The sequence below is a fragment of the Stegostoma tigrinum genome, unplaced genomic scaffold (assembly GCF_030684315.1).
Source record: "Stegostoma tigrinum isolate sSteTig4 unplaced genomic scaffold, sSteTig4.hap1 scaffold_120, whole genome shotgun sequence".
Taxonomy (NCBI): Eukaryota; Metazoa; Chordata; class Chondrichthyes; order Orectolobiformes; family Stegostomatidae; genus Stegostoma; species Stegostoma tigrinum.
Genome location: NW_026728069.1, coordinates 682,205 through 699,872, shown reverse-complemented (window position 1 = coordinate 699,872; position 17,668 = coordinate 682,205). Strand labels below are relative to the sequence as shown.

Genomic DNA, 17,668 nt, shown 5'->3' with positions numbered 1-17,668 from the left:
TGACTACCTGCACTCACCTATCACCTTCCCACCTACCTTCCCCAGCCCCCACTCTGTTTATGTTTCAGTTCCCGTCCCCTCCCCCATTTCTGAAGAAGGGTCCTGAACCATCAACTTTCCTGCTCCTCTGATGGTGCCTGGCTCGCTGTGTTCCTCCAGCTCCACACTGTGTCATCTGTGACTCCAACACCTGCAGTTATTGCTATCTCCCTGTGAGCGATGTCAGCTTTGGTTCAATCGGAGCACGGGGCGGGGCCAATGGAAGCGGCCTACCCTCCAGCCAATCAGAGCGAGTGAGATGTTTGTCTGTGTGAAAATCATGTGATCGCCTCTGTCCGCGGGCGCAATATCTCTGCGAATGAGGGTTAGCTGCTTGCCGAAGGTACAGTACACGGGATAAAAAGGAAAGCTGCAAAAAAACGGGAGGGAAATACTTTCGGTATTGACTGAGAGGCTTTATTAGCCGTTGATGCATGTCAGAAAACAAATTTTAACATGCCGGTCCCGTGTTTTGCAGCAAACGGAAAAACTGCTACGGACCTGAGGCTGCGATAGGCAGAGGTAATTGCCACCATCTTTATTAGGGGCAGTGATCTTCGGGACTCATGCCGGATCGCCATATTTATAGGTGGCAACCTGTAGTGGAACGCAAGCGCAGCCTTTCTTGCTTGGGAGGGGAGATTAGGACAAGAGAAATGTTTGTTTTTGTTTTTGTTTTTGTTTTTCTGGACTTCTTTCCCAGACTGAGACACGGCGTGTATTTCCTGGGAAGGACCTTTGACGCTGGCGGAGTACTGGCTTCAGGCAGTAGAAATTGCTGCAAGTTATACGTTAGATATTTAATGGAGGAGAAATGTCGAAAACGTGTTCAGAACTGCATGTTCAAAAACAAAGTTGCTGGAAAAGCTCAGTAGGTTTGGTAGCATCTGTGAAAGGAAAAAAAATAACGTTTCGGATCCGCTAATCCTTGCTTAGAACTTCATGTTACCTGTTGCACTCTCACTGTAGGAAGTCCTGCTTTAAATATTATGATCTATTAAAGCATATCCGTTTGCCCAGTATTCATATGATTGGGATCAAATCACTGAAAGTGCTCTGAGTCCCCTTGTGCTCCCTGGTCAAATTTATTAATGTCTGACTTCCTCAGTCTCTAATAATGGGTGTATTTTACCTCTGCATCTTTCTGTGTGGGGGAGCAGGGTGCTTTTAAGAGGAGGATTTATACATAACTAACAGAAACCAAGAGAAATGTTTGCCTTTTCCAGACAATCTTGTGTTTTCTGGATTTCTGTCCAGGCCTGACCGTTATTTGTCTCTTGTGGATTTGCTTTACAGGATATTTATTGAGAATAATTTGCAGACCAGGATCCCAATGCAAGTTCTCCATTAAGCGGAGTGATCAGGATCTGAGTATCATTGACACTTAACAGTGAAAGGAAAGAGGTTTAACCATTCTATGCGTGGGAGAATACTCCTGGTAAGTTTGTAACTTGAAAGCAGGATATTCAAATTTTTGGTTTGATCACCTCTGGGATAAGTGTTCAGTTCTATACCCTGCAGCTGAGAAAGGAGATATTGGCCTGAGAGGGGTAGATTTGTCCAAACAACACCTCGTCTCTTTGAAAGAACTGTCATATTTAGTCCCATTCGCCCACTTCATGATTTTAGTCTATACATTTTTCATTCTTGAATACCTGCAAACTTCCTTTTAAAATTCCTGATGGGCACAAATTCCAGCACCCCTCCAGGTGGAATCTTCCATTTCCTGACAACTCCATTGATCCTGAAACTGCTGAAGTCTGTGTTGATTCCTGAGGTTTATAAATTATTGCATTTAACGTGAAGATGCTGTTCCCTGAGCTTCCATTGAGCTGCATTGAAACAGTATGGGAGGCTGAGATCAGAGTGGGTGTGAGCAGACAATGAAAATGAAAAGGCTGCACTGTGAGTGCTGCTTGGCTAAATGAGAGTGCTTTGGAGTTGGGTGAAACAGAAAGTGAAACTGAAAGATTGAGTGTGATGCTCAGTCTCAGTTTGGGCAGTTCAGAAAGTCTCTCAGTCCTAATGGAAACAGCCAATTGATATTTGATATCGTAAAGAATTTTCTTACAGTTTTTAAAGTATATATTAGCTTAAATAAAATTAGGGGCTTTAGGTTTATAATAGTAATGTTTGAAATGAAGGGGGAGGACCTAGCTTAATTAAATTCTTTTTAAGGCAGAAACTGGCTTAATCTGGAGAGAAGTCATAACAGAAGACATCACATCTGTGGTGTGCTCCTCTTGCACAATAGAACATAGGCTCTTGATGTTGTGTCGACCTGTGAAACCACACTGAAGCCCATTTAACCCACACTATTCCATTATCATCCATATGTTTATCCAAAGACCACTTAAATGCCCTTAAACTTGGCGAGTCTACTACTGTTGCAGGCAGGGCATTGCACGCCCTTATTACCCTGAGTAAAGAACCTACCTCTGACATCTGTCCGATATCTATGACCCGTCAATCTAAAGCTATATCCCCTCGTGCTAGCCAGCTCCATCTGAGGAAAAAGGATCTCAGTGCCCACCCTATCTAATCCTCATATCATCTTGTATGTCTCTATTAGGTCACCTCTGAACCTTCTTCTCTCTGACGAAAACAGCCTAAAGTCCCTCAACCTTTCCTCATCAGACCTTCCCTCGATACCAGGCAACATTCTGGTAAATCTCCTGTGCACCCTTTCCAATGCTTGCACATCCTTCGTGCAATGCGGTGACCAGAACTCCGAGTGCGGCCGCACCAGAGTTTCGTACCGCTGCAATATGACCTCATGGTTCTGAAACGCAATCCCTCTATCAATAAAAACGAACACATTGTACACCTTCTTAACAACCCTATCAACTTGTGGACACTTTCAGGGATCTATGTACATGGACACCGAGATCTCTTTGCTCATCCACACTATCAAGAATCTTACCATTAGCCCAGTACTCTGTATTCCTGTTACTCCTTCCAATGTGAATCACCTCACAGTTTTCCGCATTAAACTCTGGGACATTACCAGTGTCCCTATTGGCTATTTGTGCAGGAAGTGTGTCCATCTGCAGCTACTGGTTAACTGCTTTTCAGAGCTTGAGCTGTGGGTGCAGTCAGTATGGAGCATCCATGGTAACTGAGAAGGTTGTGGTCGCATTCTCAACAGACTGGTCACGCAGCAGGTGAAGATTACACAGACAGCAAGAGAATGGGTGACTATCAGACAAGTAAAAGGCTCAGAAAGGAAGTGCTAGAGTCATCTCCCTCAAATAGATATACTGTTTTGGGTACTGTTCGGTTGGGGGGTTGGGGGTGGGGGAGAGAGGTGGGGGATGTTGGGGTGGCCACTCGGGAAGCAGCATCAGTCAGGTTCATGGCACTCGGAGTAACTCCGCTGCATAGAAGGGGAGGGAAACGATAAATATGACTGTAGAGACAGGGGATTCAATAGTAAGGGATAGAGAGAGACATGAATCCAGGATGGTATGTTGCCTCCCTGGTGCCAGGATTAGCAATGACATGGAGCAGCTTCAGGACATTCTGGAGTGGGAGGATGAACATCCGATTGTACCAGTGACATAGGAAAACCAAGGGAGGAGGACCTGAAAGCTGAAGATAGGAAGTTAAGAGATACACTAAAATACGAGATCTCAAATATAGTATTGTCAAGCTTACACCCAGTGCCACATTGTTGTCGGGAGAAGTTTGTGTTGTGTTCAGTTGTACGAGTGACCTTTATTCAGAGCTCTGTTACCACATGTGTGGGAGAGGCCAGAGTCCACTCCAAACCTGGCTTTCACATGAGGCCTAATTCCCCTCTTAAATACAGCTCAGATTGGAAGAGTGGACAATGACATTCAGACTTTCCCTGGCTGATTGTGATATTTTTATTCCATTCGCTAGATGTTATTTACATGCAATATTGTTGTCATTGTTAGCCACACACCCCAAATCAATATACCCAATCCAGTAAGCAAACCACTTTCCTAGGATGGTGACGGCGAGTACGAGGGGGCATAGCTTTAAATTGAGGGGTGAAAGATATAGGACAGATGCCAGAGGTAGTTTCTTTACTCAGAGAGTAGTAAGGGAATGGAACGCTTTGCCTGCAACGCTAGTAGATTTGCCAACTTTAGGTACATTTAGGGTGTCATTGGATAAGCATATGGACGTACATGGAATAGTGTAGGTTAGACGGGCTTGAGATCGGTATGACAGGTCGGCAAAACATCAAGGGCCGAAGGGCCTGTACTGTGCTGTAATGTTCTATGTCCTATGTTCAAACAATCGTGGACAACACTATGTTCAGTCCTAAACCCTTCTATAATCTCCTGAGGTTAGCTCGAAAACTACTTCGTCTGTCTTTGGGACCTTACAATGCTTTGGCAGTTATATTCCTCCTCAGACATTTGCCAGCTGCACCACATTTTTTTGCCAAAAACCAAAATAGTAGCTTATCACTAAGAACTTTTCCAAATTCTCTACTAACTGTAGTGTGGATTGTTAGGAATTGTGATAAAGTCTTTTAAACTCAACTCTGATATAAAGTAACTACAATTTTGTAATACAGTTGACAAATTGTGGAAAAATCCCTCTGTCACTTCAGCTTAAAAGATCAAACAGTGTTTCTGACTTGCTGCTGCAGTTTACAACCCCAACAATTTGTATGCTGCAAATGATTTTTAAAGTGAAGTTTCATTTTCTACTCTAAGCGCTTTCCATTATTACTTTCTTGTTTTAATAAAGAGCATCTATTCAAACTCCACCGAGGGTGAAATTCAGTCACTTTAGAACTTTACCAAGCTGTTAAACAGAACTTGTTTAGATTTCACAAATAACTAAGGCACTAACCATATCTTCACTTTGGATTTTGTAATCTATCTTTGTCACTCTTCCGTTGATCTTTGGATGTAAGAATTTGTTCAAATTATCCGTATCTACATTTCAATTGTTTTATCTCTCTGCAGCCCTGACTTCTCTCTTTATAATCTTCCTTTGCCCCTTCCTATGTTGTTGGTCTTTTAGAGGTTGTGTTTACACCGTTTATTGCTTTGCCTTCCATAATGATGCAGTGAGCTGCTTTTATTGCTGACAAACATTTGCTCAAGGAATTTAGCTAACCGTTTCACGTTAATTGGTTGTTTGCATTTCTGGTTACAATTACCTAAACAGTTCAGAATGCTGTAGGATCAGACTTTTGCTTCTACTTTTCATTAAGTAACAAACTTGTGATTGTGGCTGAACCGGGCCTTTAAACACTGCCTCTTGTTAAAATGCTTATGTGTTTTGAACTGCCTGTTAACAGAAACCCAAGTAAATTCCCTAATGTTCCTTCTCAACAGGACTCTTTTATATCCCCACAGGACCTTTCGTGATCTAATCCCGTAACAGTGTGAGCTGCTACAATGCACATGCTAGTAAAAGCATAAGAGGACAGATGAGATGAGTGCATGGCTGGAGCTATAACTTAAAAAGATTTGGATTCCTGAGGCATTGAGACTGTTTGTTTGTTTCTGGGGAAGGTGGGACATGCACAAGCTTGAACAATTGTCCTGGGCAGAGCTGGGACAGATATTCTTGTTGATGCTTTTGCTAGTTCCACTGGTGAGGATTTAAACTCGTATGACAGGGGAATGGGAACCAAAGTATACCTTTAGCAGTAAAAGACTCAAATCAGCAAATGGGACGTGAAATTAGTTCATGATGTTGTCGGTGGCTGAAAGATTAAAAGAAAGAAGGATTAATCAAGATCAAATCTCTTTTCATACATCAGTCCTGTGATCCCAGGAATTGGTCTGGTGAACCTTCTTTGCGATCATTCAGTAGCCAGACCATCCTTCCTTTGGAAAGGAGAACAAAGGTGCACACTACTGCAGGTGTGGTCTCACCAAGGCCCTTATAGAAAGACATCCCTCCTCCTGTACTCGAATCCTGTCACAATGAAGGCCGAAATATCATTTGCATTCTTCACTACTTGCTGCTGCCTGTTTCCTAAAAGAGAATAGGAGAGAAACACGGAACTAAATGGGGTCAGACAGTCGGGTACAATTGTTGAACACACTGTCCCCATTGTATCGGTGCTGGCCATCAAGCACCTATTTAAGCTAGGCCCGTTTTCTGGCACTCGGTGTGTAACCTATATTATGGTGCAGTGGATGATCATCTCAACACTTCTTCAAGATTGCAATGGTTCCTGCATCTATTAACATTTCAGATGCTGCCAGATCTACTGTGTATCTCCATCTTTTTCTGTTTTTATTCCAGATTTCGGGTATTTTGCTGTGTATTCTTAGTCCTTCAGAAGCATCAGAGGGTATGGGGAGAAAACAGGAATTGGATTCATTTTCAGATGTATAAAATGCCTGCCCTTCATGTCTGTCCAAACTCTATCTCTTTTTGTAGTTTTGGGCAAACGCTGACTGTTTCCTTTCCCTGAAGGACATTAAATGAACCAGTTCAGTTTTACTGATAATCCAGCAGTGCCCCTCAGTGTTGCATCCACAATTGACCAGATTAATTTCTGAGTTTCACAATCTTTGTGTGTGTTCTTCTGGTTTCTCTCTCTCTCTCTCTCTCTCTCTCTCTCTCTCTACGTTTCTTTTTTTTCTTCAGTTTGAAATTTTGATTGCATTCAGAGAAATCAAACAAAACCACATCCAGATCTGACACTCAATCTGTTTGTCATAACCTAATTATCTCAGGATTTTGAACATTAAAGGAAGAAGCACTGTTCACACCAGGGAGAAATGCGTATTGTCTGTGTGTCGAAGAGTCTTTGAAGATTCATCTGAAATGCCCAAACACCAGCGCAGTCACACTTGGGAGAGACTGTGGAAATGTGGGGATTGTGGGAAGGGATTTATTTACCCATCCCAGCTGGAAATGCACCAACGCAGTCACACTGGGGAGAAACCGTTCATTTGCTCTGATTGTGGGCTGGGATTCACTCAGTCAAGCAACCTGCTGAAACACCGAGTTCACAGTGGGGAGAGACTGTTCACATGTTCCGAGTATGGGAAGGGATTTGCTCGCTCACTCAACCAACCTGCTGAGACACCAGCGAGTTCACTCTGGGGACAGACCATTCACTTGTTCTATGTGTGGAAAGGGATTCACTCAATCATCCCAACTGTTAACACACCAGCAAGTTCACCACAACCACATTTGAAGGATTTTGCCCTTAAATCAAGGAATGAACTTTGATCTTTGGGCTGTTTGTACTGGTGTCATTAGTCCCTGCTCAAAACTTGATCTTCTCTTGGGAAATAAGGTAGGGCAGGTGACTGAGGGGTCAGCAGGGGCGAGAATATTTTGGGGCCTATGATTGTATCTCTATTAGTTTTAAAATAATTATGGAAAAGGATAGACTTTGGTCTAAGAGTCAAAGTTTTAAATGAGACTAAGGCCAATTTTGACACTACTATGCTCCTTAAAAGCACAGTAAGACCGCCTATGTGTGGGAATGCACGAGTTGGGTGAGATACAAAAAAGTATTTTACATCAGTATTTACTGTGATCAAGGATACAAAAGCTAAAGAACTTAGAGAAATGAATGTGTATCTTGAAAAGTTCCATGTTGTGGAGGAGGTGGTGCTGGATGCCTTACAGACCATAAAGGTGGATAAATCCCCAGGACCTCTTCAGGTGTATTCTCGAACTTTGCGGGAAGCTAGGCTTGCAATTGGGCCCCTTGCTCAGATATTTGCACCATTGACAGTCATAGGTGAGCTGTTACACTGGAGGTTGGCTAATCTGGTGCCATTGTTTAAGAAAGGTGGTAACAGAAAACCAGGGAACAATAAACTTTTGGTGAGCCTGACGTCAGCTGTGGGTAAGTTGTTGGAGGGAATTCTGAGGGATAGGATTTACATATATTTGGAAAGCGTGGACTGAATGGGGAATAGTCGACATGGCTTTGTCCATAGGAAATTATGTCTTACTAACTTGATTGAGTTTTTTTGAAGAAGTTAGAAACAAGATTGATGGCAGAGCGGTGGATGTTTTCGATATTCCGCATGGTCGACTGATTAACAAGGTTAGATCACATGGAATCCAGGGAGAGCTGGCCATTTGGAAAGGCGTTTGACCTGCAGTATGCTGCAAGGATTGGTACTTAGTAGCTATAACTCGTACATTCACATCCAAATCATCTTTATAAATGACAAAATGGAGTGGACCCAGCTCTGATCCTTGCAGCACACCACTGGTCACAGGCCTCCAGTCTACAAAGCAACCCTCCACCAGCACTCCGTCTTCTACCTTCAAGTCAGATCTGTTTCCAAATGACTGGTTCTCTCTGTATTCCATGTGATCTGACCTTGCTCATCAGTCTACCATGAGGAACCTTGTCAAACGCCTTAGTGACATCCATATAGAATACATCCACCTCTTTGCGCTATTCAATCCTCTTTGTTCCTCCATCAAAAAAAAATCAAGTCAGTGAGACATGATTTCCTACACACACAGCCATGTTGATTATCCCTAATCAGTCCCTCCCTTTCCAAATATTTCAAGTACTATCCCTCAGGATTCCTAGAACGACTTTCCCACCACTAATATCAGGCTCACTGGCCTATAGTTCCCTGGCTTTTCCTTACCACCTTTCTTAAATAGTGGCACCACATTAGCCAACTTCTGGTCCCTCACCTGTGGATATCGATGACACAAATATCTCAGCAAGGGGCCCAGCAATCACTTGCCTAGCTTCCCTCCGAGTTCTCGGATACGCCTGATCAGGTCCCAGGAATTTATCCGCTTTTATGCGTTTAAAGCATCACTACCTCTGTAATATGGATAATTTTCACGATGTTGCTATTTATTTCCCCACAGTCTATATCTTCCATATCCTTTTCTGTAGTAAATACTGATGCATAATACTTGTTTTATTATATTCCCCATTTCTTGCAATTCCACACATAGGAGGCATTGCTGCTTTTTAAGGGGCCCTATCTCCCCATAGTTATCCTTTTTGTTCTTAATCTATTTGTAGAATCCCACTGGATTTTCCTTAATACTATTTGCCTAAGTTACCTCATGTTCCCTTTTTGCCCTACTAATTTCCCTCTTAAGTATACTATTGTCATTATACTCTTGTAAGCATTCACTCAATCTCTGCTGTCTATACCTGACTTGTCCTTCCTCCTTTTTCTTGACCAAAACCTTGATTTCTCTAGTCATCCAGAATTCCCTATACCTACCAGCATTGTCCTTCACCCGAACAGGAGTATACTGTCCCTGAACTCTCGTTATCTCTTTTTTTTGAAGGCTTCCCACTTTCTAACCTTTCTTTTTTACCTGCAAACATCTGCCCCAATCAACTTTTGAAAGCTCTTGTGTAATACCATTAAAATTGGCCTTCCCCCAATATAGAGCTTTAACTTTCAGATCCGGTCTACTCTTTTCCATCACTATTTTAAAACTAATAGAATTATGGTCACTGGCCCCAAAGTCCTCCCCTGCTGATACCCTAGTCACCTGTCCTGCTTTATTTGCCAAGAGCAGGTCAAGTTTTGCACCTTCTGTAGTCGGTACATCACATACTGAATCAGAACATTTTCCTGTACACTCTCAGCAAACTCCGCTCCATCCAAGCCTTTTAGACCATGGAATTCCCAGTCTGTTTGGAAAGTTAAAATCCCTTCCATCACCACCCTGTTATTCTTACAGATAACTTCTTTCAAAATTATTTGTCAGATTCCTGCTGACTATTGGGGGTGGCTATAGTATAATCCCAATAAGGTGATCATCCCTTTCTTATTTCTCAGTTTCACCCAAATAACTTCCCTGGATGTATTCTCAGATATATCCTGCCTAAGTAACGCCATAATGTTATCCTTGCTCAAAAATGCCACTTTTCCCTCCTCTCTTGCTTTGCTTCCCCCTCCCCCTTCGACTTTCTATCCTTTCTATAGGAACTATATCTTAGAACATTAAGCTGGCAGCCCTGTCCATCTTTGAGCCTTGCCTCTGTAATTGCAATGATAACCCAGTTTCATGTTTCCAATCTTGCCCTGAGTTCCTCTGCCTTAGCTGTTAGGCCTCTGGCATTGAAATAAATGGCGTTTAATTTATTAATCCTTTCGCATTAATCTCAATAACAAATACGTAACTGTAGAGTAGGTTTTGAAAATGATAACGTTTTATTGCTGTATATCAACACATTCACACTGGGTAAAGACAATCCACCCACACAGTGTGTGAAAAGGGATTCCCTAGTTCATTAGGACGGGTTTTCATAGAATTCGGAGTATTCCTACAGTATGGAAACAGGCCCTTCGGCCCAAGAATTCCACACAAAACCTCAGAGCATCCCACCCAGACACATCTCCCCGTAGCCCACCAAATGTATGCATCACTGAACACTCTGGGCAATTTAGCTTGGCGAATCCACTAACCAGCACATGGGAGGAAACCAGAGCACCGAGAGGAAACCCACGCAGCCACAGGGAGAATATGCCAACAACCACATGCTCGGTTGCCCAAGGGTGGAATCAAATCCAGGTCTCTGGCACTGTGAGGCAGCAGTGCTAACCGCTGAGCCACTGTGGTTAACCACCAATGAGTTCCCAAGAATCTGTAGGAATTTTTGTTGCTCGTATTATCTGTATCCAAGTCATGTTATCTGGGCTTGTTTCTCATGATGTTTGAAAACACCACATGTCTGGTTACCTAGTTGGGAGAAAAAATGATATAAATTTTATTAAAACTACTGTGCATTCGATCTTTATTTCAAAAGCAGACTAATTTATTTTGAAAGGGGAGATGGAGAGCCTATCTCCTCTATCCTCACCTCCAACAAGTGCGAGGAACCTGTGGTTTTTATTTTTCACTCAATGACAGTCAGTACATTTCATATGAGCAACTGGGAACCGAGTCATCCCAAAATGCTTGCAACTTAGTGTATTAATGGTACACTATTACAATAATAACCATTACAATTCTTTTCTGAACCTTTTGCAGTTTTACAACATCCGTCCTTCAGCAGGAAGAGTAGAATTACACACAGTGGTTACACCTAAACTGGAATGGGAACTGCATCCTTGTGGGGGGTGGGGGTGGGTTTCCAGTACTGTTGGGGGTCATGTAAAAAGTTTAGCAGTGGGCTGAAATCCAGAGAATGTTCAAAATAATAATGGCCAAAAAGAGAAGAAACAAGAGAGTCTGGAAGGCATTGTCATTGGGCAATTAAGATATAAGCGAGTTTGCCAAGGGTGAATGGTATTTAATGCTTGGAGTCAGATGAATAAGGCAGATGATTTGAGGATACAAATTAGTGGGGTCATAAAGCCATTGCTGTCACTTGGACATGGTTAGCAGCTCAGTATTCCAGGATACAGGGCCTTCATGCAAGGCAGTGGAGGTGTTAAAGGAGGAGGAGATATTGTTATTTTGCTTCGGGAATCTATACAGCAATAAGGACAGGTGACATTTTTGAAAACCCCTTTAAATAAATAAGGAGACAGATTTTGAGAAAGTGTAGAAGTAGCAGGATTATGGTAGCAGAGACTTTCAACTTCCTCAACATTAATGGAGTCGTCATAATGTGAAGGATTTATCAGAATTTTTAAAATACATCCAGGAGAGCATTTTTTCAGCCATTAAGTAGAAGTCCCAACAAGGAAGGGGAAGGTCCTGGACTTGACTTTAGGTTACAAAGTTGAGCAAGTGGTTGAAGTTTCAGTGGGATAGCATTTTGCAGGCAGTTATTATAACTATTCGATTCAGGATTTGTGTGGAAAAGGGCAAGGATGGGTCTAAAGTCCTAAACTGATGCTGAAGTTATGAAGAAAGTAAATGGAATTTTGGCCTTAACTGCGAGGTGTTAGTGTTTTGAGGATCGAGACATCTTGTAACAACTGTATTGGATGTTGGTGAAGCCATATTGGTTTAGCTACTCGTATTTAAGAAAGGATATGCTGGCGTTGAATGCGGTGCAAAAGAGATTCGCTAAGCTGATTCATGGGATGTAAGGGTCATCAAGAATAGCTGGAGGAAGGGAATTTGCAAAGGGAAAATACTAAATAAACAGGTGGTGCCCAGTGTTGGGCTCGTACTCACAACTCTGCACTTAAACAGCGTATGTTCCAACAACTGAGTTAACTTGGCCTTCCACAGTCAATGTTCAAATCCTGCTTTATAAGGTGACAAATGGGTTTTTCACTGACGCCGCTGCAGTCCAAGGAAGTAAAAGGTAACTGCTTTAGAAAATCCCAAGGTTCCAATGTATTCTTCTCATTCACATTGCAATCCATTTTCAGTACTTGCTCCAGGATTTAACATTCAAAATTAATTTTGTGATGTTGTTGCCCTCATCTTTAAGTGCCCTGTATAACTCCAGTCACTCGGTCGAATGGTGAAAAAGTCTGTTTCAATAAACCAATTTTTTTCAGCTACAGTCTAAGAAATGTTCCTTTATTTGCTGAATCTCACACAACATTTTCTTTCTTCTGTGTGTCAACAACTTTTGCCAATTCTCATGTTACGGACTACATTTTCAGAATCTTTTTAACCAGAGGTTTCTGGTGCAGTTGTAAGACTTCATATTAAATGGTACAAAAAACCAAACGGGCTTAAAAGATGAGAAAGGAAATACATTTTTGTATTTTTGCGTGAAGACGGTTCAGTTACTGTGTGCTTGTTTCATATAAAATGGATGATTGAAGTGTTCACAGTGCACTATTTAAATAGCAAATACCAAGACCTTGTGAGCAAGCATTTAAGACATTTGACACATTGAGGGAATTAATTTAGAAACCCAAAATGTCCAGAAAATGTGCTGGATAAATTCAGCAGGTCTGTTATTTTCGCTCTTTTCGATTCAGGATGGGTATGGAAAAGGACAGAAATGGGTCTAAAGTCCTCTGTGGGTGCTGCAAATGATTAAGAGAGAAGATCGAATTTTAGCTTTAATTGCTACATAGTTGTTACAATTTTTAACAATTATGTAGGATGTTAGTGAAGCCATTCCTGCGGAGAGAAAGAAATAGTGCAAATATCTTGAAACTAACATGATTTCACTTGTCTCATTGCCAGACCTCCTATGTTTCTTTCACACTTTCTGTTAAACAGCAAGAAGTTCTTTTCTTGAGAAGAGAAAAGCTTGAGAGGTAACCTGAGAGAAATTGGAGACTCTGCAGGGATTTGAGGCAAAAATGGTGTTGAGGTTGAGGTTGTTAGAGATTTAAGAAATGGTAATGCAGTCTCGAGGCCTCTCCTGCTCCATGACTAAAATTTGGTGCAGCGACATCATCATTGAAGACAATAAGGATGACCACGACTTGTCAGTTACTGTGGCTGAACAGTCTAAGGTGCTGAATTAAGACTCCAGTCTTTTCATTGATGTGGGTTTGAATCCCACTGTTGCGAATGTTCCTTCAGCAACTGGCATTTTCTTCTCAGCAGGATTTTGCGAGTGCAAGAAAAGAGGAGACAATACACATATGACTTGCTGCATGAATCAAAAAAGAATATACTTGAAGTTTTATTAAAGTTATCTTTTCAAGGAGCTACACAGACATGTTTGAGTGTACAGGAGACATAGAAACAAAATGGTACAACAGGGATGAGGAAGAACAGTGCGAGAGAGGGAGGGGAAAACCTATGTTGTCTCATCCTCAGCATTCATCCAGAACAGCAATCCGTGAGAGTAACCACTGCATAGTCCTGTGGAAAGTAGGTCCCATTCTAACTTTGAGAAAAACTTATCATGCTGTATGGTACTATCACGATGCTAAATTGGATAGTCTTTTAACAGATCTGTTGATGTATCTTTTTAGCACCTGTGATGCACTTTGGGCCAATAACACTCGAAATGAGACAGCAGAGATTTGAATCACTCCAACATTACAGGAAGGTTGAATGTGGGGGACCGGTCTGTGTTAGAGTAGTTAAATCTAGAAGTAACAAAGAATGGATAGGGTTTCAGCAGCAGATGAGCTGAGATGTGGATGGAGTCAGGTGATGTTACTGAGATAGAAACAGTTAGTTTGGTGATGATGCAGGAGAAAGCTCATCTTAGTGTGAAGTATTTCATCAGAGTTGTGAACAGTCTGGTTCAGCTTCACACAGTTACTAGACAGAAGGTTGCAGTCAGTGTAGAAGCTGTCTCAGTGTTTAATTGGAGGAAATTGCTGTTCATCCTGCACTGGATTCAAACAAGTCAGGATGATGTGTGACTTGGAGGGGGTCCTCACCGTGATGGTGTTCCATAGATCTTCCACACTGGACATTCACAACAGTGAAGATTAAGGGTTTGTGACATGATGTCAAAGTCCTGATTGAGATGTGGATTTAGTCAATACCTGTATTTCACCTCTTTCTCAACATTCTTTGTCTGTCCACTCACAAAGACGCCAGAGTCTTGTATAAGTCCAGACCAGGTGGCAGCTTCTGTTCCCTGATCGACATTAGTGAATCACTGGCTTTTGTGGTCACTTTTTTTAAAATAGTGTGTCATTAATCCTACGGGGTGGCACGGTGGCTCAGTAGTTAGCACTGCAGCCTCACAGCGCCAGGGACCCGGGTTCGATTCCAGCTTCGGGCAACTGTCTGAGCGGAGTTTGCACATTCTCCCCATGGCTGTGTGGGTTTACTCCAGGTGTTCCGGTTTCCTCCCACAGTCCAAAGATGTGCAGGCTAGGTGGATTGGTGGATTAGCCATGCTAATTTGCCCGGAGTGTTCAGGGGTGTGTGGGTGATAGGGGGATGGGTCTGGGTCCGATGCTTCAAGGGGCAGTGTGGACTTGTTGGGCCAAAGGGCCTGTTTCCACACTGTAGGGAGTCTAATCTAATCAAACTACCAGATTCATTACAAGCTGATTGCATAGGCAGCCTGGTGTTTGTGTGGACTCTCTCTTCATTGCATTGTTCTGTTTTAAATTGATTTCACAGTGTACTCAAAGGGAAACTGACACCAGGCATAATCCCAGGGTCTTATGGACACCTCAGTTTATTGTAAACAGAACATTATCAGATTTTGAACATGTAAGGAGAAAGCATACACGTATTGTGTGTGTGGACACGGTTTTAGTTAATTACCAGGACTGGCACAATGCAAGCCTTGATTGTGGGGAGGGATTCACTTGGTGAACCACAGTCCTGGCATACAAGCTGCTCACACTGACGAGAGACCTTTTAAATGTCCAAACTGTGGGAAGTGCTTTAAATGTTCTGGGCAACTGATGAATCATCAATATGTTCACACTGCTGAGAGACTATTTGTGTGTTTTTTGCAGACATGTGTTCAGGTGATCAACTAGCCTCAATATACGCCAGCGAGTTCACGCTGGAGAGAGGCCATTCGTCTGCTCTGAGGGTGGGAAGGGATTCACTCATTTATCTCATTTGCTGACACAGAAGTGAGTTTGTAGGTAGCTATTGGATGTTTGGATTTTGCTTTCAATCACAGTCAGTACTGAACCATTTCAATGGAATCTGTTTCCACTGGTTTATAACTCCAGTTCTCAGTCTTTATATTTAGCATAAGAGCCAAATCAGCTTTCTGTGTGACCTGCAGTATGTTTATTTTTTAATGATATCTCTAATACAAGTTTGTTCTCATTGAACATTTCTTCCCCCTCCCCCATGTATCCTCCATCCTCACCTACAACAACAACTGAGGAGCTCAAAGAGCTTCATTGTCTCACTCATGGTGGCAATCGATCCACTGCCTCTGCTGCTTCCGATAAGGCCAAAGGGCTCCTAAATTTTGCCCTGTGTCTGAGCCCAGAATCTGCATGTTTCTCTCCTACATTGTTATAGCCAGTGTGTTACCAGCCCCTCTCAACTGGCTGCCAACCTTTTCTCCTAACTGTCTCCCTTCCTTGTGTGCTTTTTCATCTGCTTGCCCCAACTTCTGGACCTTCTGTATTCCTTGTGACTGTCAATTTGGACTTTTCTCCTTGACACCTATCATAAGTGTTTTTTTTAAATCTTATCTTAAATTCTAATTGTCATACAAGCAGCCCTGAATGTTTGCCCTTCCTTTCCTTTTTGAGTGTACTTGAGCCATCTTCTCTTTGAAAGTAGCCCTTATTATTATTTATACTTTGTCCCATCAACCTGTCACTCCAGTCATTGCTGTCCAGCTTTGACCTTGCCCTTGAAGACAACTTTCCATCAATTGAGTTTTCTCATTCTGAATTAATGCTGGTTATTATCTGACATTATTCTGTACCTTCCTACACGTGATCATGGTCTCCTGAATGGTCTGACACTGACACTTGATCTACTTGGCTCCCATCATTCCCAAGAAGTAGGACCAAACGAGCGCTCTTTCTTTTTGAACTGAATGCACTGTTTTCGGAAATTTATCGTGCATACAATCCAGGAAAACTTACCCTTGCTGCCTCTTACTCTACCAATATTCCAGTCTGTATTTGAAAAACTGAGGTCTCAAATAACACTACAGAACAGGAATAGTCCCTTTAGCCCACAAGCCTCCATTAACGCATGATTTTCTAATCATGAAATCTCTTTCTTTCCCCTGCACAGTTTGTATCTCTCTATTCCCTGCCAATTCACAAATCCATCAAGATGTCTTTTAAGCATTGTGATTGTACCTGCTTATCCCACTTCCTCTGGCAATGCATTCTAGGCACATACTGTCCTGTGTGTAAAAACTTACTTTTCACACTTCCTTTACATTTTTCCCTATTACTTTAAACTTATGTCCCCTACACAAACTGTCATTTCTACTCTAGACTCCAACTATCCATGTCTCTCCCAGTTTTGTAAATTTCTACCGGGTTGCCCCTCAGCCTCTGATGTTCAAAAGAAAATAAACCAATTTTATCCAACATCTCCTCATAACTAATATCCTCCAAACAAGGTGACATCCTGGTAACCTGTTTCTGTACCCTTTGCAAAGCTGATCATCCTTGTGGTGGTTTGGTGAGCAGAATTGTACACAACATTGCAGATGTAGCCTCACTGAAGTTCTAGCGAGCTGCAACATGACCAGTTTTTATACACTTTGCCCTGACCATCTTCTCCACTAGACTTGTCATTTTCAGGGAACTGTGAACCTGTAGACCTAGATACTGCTCTATGATTGTGCTTCTCAGAATTCTACCATTTACTGTGCACTTCCCTCCTTCATTAGACCTTCCAAAATGTATCACCTCACATTTGTCTGGATTAAATGCCACCTGCCATTTTTCCATACAAGTCTCCAGTCAATCTATATCCTGCTGTATCATCTAGCATTCCTCCTCACTACTCACAGCTCCACAGATCTGTTATTCACATATTTACTAATTTGATCACCTATGTTCTCCTCCAAATATTTTTTATAATAAATATGTTAACGACAGCGGTCTGATTCCTACAGAAAAGCACTGGTTTCAGATCTATAGCTACTCTTCATCTTCTATGACAAAGCCAGTTCTGTACCCAACTCATGGTGTAACCAAGGTCACTTAGACTTCTGTATCAGCCTGCCACGAGGAACCTTGTCAAAGGCCTTGCTAAAGTTCATGTGGATAACATGCAACGTGGCTTCCTGCAGAAGAGGTCATGTCTCACAAACTGGCTTGTGTTTTTTTTTGAAGTCACGAAGCTGATTGAAGGCAGCGCAGTGGATGTTGTCTGCATGTACTCTACGGAAATATTTGACAAGCTACCTCATTGTAGGTGGTTCCAGTAGATT

At 42.2% G+C, this 17,668-nt stretch overlaps 1 long non-coding RNA gene across 3 annotated transcripts; it reads left to right on the top strand.

Annotated features, from left to right (window-relative positions):
- The first annotated feature begins 301 nt into the window (after positions 1-301).
- On the top strand, positions 302-12,415 carry LOC132207676 (uncharacterized). Of its 3 annotated transcripts, XR_009443702.1 has the most exons (4): positions 302-382; positions 518-561; positions 1,336-1,477; positions 5,385-12,415. It is a non-coding gene; the product is annotated as an uncharacterized LOC132207676 (long non-coding RNA). The 3 variants fall into 3 exon arrangements; XR_009443703.1 differs by lacking the exon at positions 518-561 and having other exon boundaries at positions 322-382; XR_009443701.1 differs by having other exon boundaries at positions 334-561.
- The last annotated feature ends 5,253 nt before the right edge of the window (positions 12,416-17,668 follow it).